This window comes from Rhagoletis pomonella, unplaced genomic scaffold (assembly GCF_013731165.1).
Source record: "Rhagoletis pomonella isolate Grant_MI unplaced genomic scaffold, Rhpom_1.0 Rhpom_scaffold_09243, whole genome shotgun sequence".
NCBI classification, from domain to species: Eukaryota; Metazoa; Arthropoda; class Insecta; order Diptera; family Tephritidae; genus Rhagoletis; species Rhagoletis pomonella.
In genome coordinates this window covers 1-1,568 of record NW_023467770.1, presented here as the reverse complement: position 1 = coordinate 1,568, position 1,568 = coordinate 1, and the positions used below count along the sequence as shown (strand labels likewise).

The 1,568-nt window shown below is 42.2% G+C and overlaps 1 pseudogene; it reads right to left on the bottom strand.

Annotated features, from left to right (window-relative positions):
• Positions 1-352: 352 nt before the first annotated feature.
• Positions 353-1,562, bottom strand: LOC118756202 (annotated as a pseudogene).
• Between the last annotated feature and the right edge of the window lie 6 nt (positions 1,563-1,568).

Genomic DNA, 1,568 nt, shown 5'->3' with positions numbered 1-1,568 from the left:
AATTGCATTTGCGCTTTATTTTAGTTTTGAGAAACATTCAAATTAAAGTAAAAAGGTAACGAAATGCGCGCAATTACCATATAAATAAATTCACTAAATTCTCCTGTGAAAGCTCTCCGACGCGGCTATTTAGTTTTTTTCGCTATTGTGGCGACAATTTTGTCAGAGTGACAATTGCCAGCCCATTGCCGACAATATTTCAATATATATACTGTCGAAAAAATTTTCACAACTGCCTACAAGCGTATTTGAACTATAAGAAGGGGGCAACAACAAAAACACAACACCACCCTATATCAACTCGCCTGGGTTTCTAACAACTTATTCAATAAATCATATGAAAATCTTTTTATCACTCACCTACACATAGCAGAGACCCTCGAAGTCTAATCATTAGATAAAAAATCTCGCAATTCAGAAGAATCGTAAGACAGCTCCTCGTTGCAACCCGTTCGGTTCCTAAATCGAGTTTACAGAAATTATTAACACATCACCTGCGGATTAAGGTGTGATGCTAAGTCCTCACCTGGGCAAAGGTACATAGGTATGTACTCCTGCAGTTTATCTTTGCGTGCGAAAGTACTTGGACAAAGACTACATTGGAATGGCTTTGAGTTTGTATGTGTACGAATGTGTCGCATCAGATCTGTCGCGCTTGAAACGGATCGTGGGCAACGCGTACAAACATGTGGTTTTACGCTGCTATGAATTCGTATGTGTTTTGTTAAATTGGTATTACGAGAAAAGCTTTTTGCGCAAACAGGACATGAGAACGGGCGCACACCAGTGTGTACAATGGTGTGTTTTTTTTTTCAAATCCGAACGCCGGCAGAAGCCCTTTTTGCAGAATGCACATACATATGGCCGCTCAGGATCATGTAGTTCCTTGATATGGTATATTAAATTCTGACGACTTGATGTGCGTTGTGAACAAAAGCTGCAGACATAAGGTGCGGCACTGTCGTGTTGTGATTCATGCTCTTGGCATTCTGGTTGCGTTGTAAATGCCATATCACAATACTGGCAAAGGAAGGTGTTTTTAATCACAATCGCTCCGCCAATAAATGAGTCGCTACCAAGCATGTTGGGAAAAGCAGTTGGTGCTTCGGGCGCAGGCCTAGAGTTGTCGGTGTTTTGCTGTTCCTCTGTGGTCATAGGAACTGTTGCCGATAGCGAATCGTTTGGTTCATTTGTCGGTTGCTGCGATAATTGATGCGTGTCATTTGTAGAAGTTTGCATTTGCAAGGCGTGTGGTGATGAAGCCGAATGCTCTTCGCCCTCCGAATCCGATTCCATAGAAAAATCATCCTCTGAACTTTCGTAATCTTGATTGGGGTTCACTTCAGTTATTATGCAATTATCTTCAGGCTCAAATGTGCCTGGGTTGCCATTAAGACCCGGACGTTGATCCACGCAATCTGCCGTTCTTCTATTTTGGCGTTCCACCCAACTCTGCAACTCAGTCTCAATTCTTTGCACATTTTCGCGAAAAGCGGAAAACGCCTCAACCATTGCAAAACAGCGCTGGCAGATGTTACTAGGCAACAACGTTGATTGCTGAAACTTAA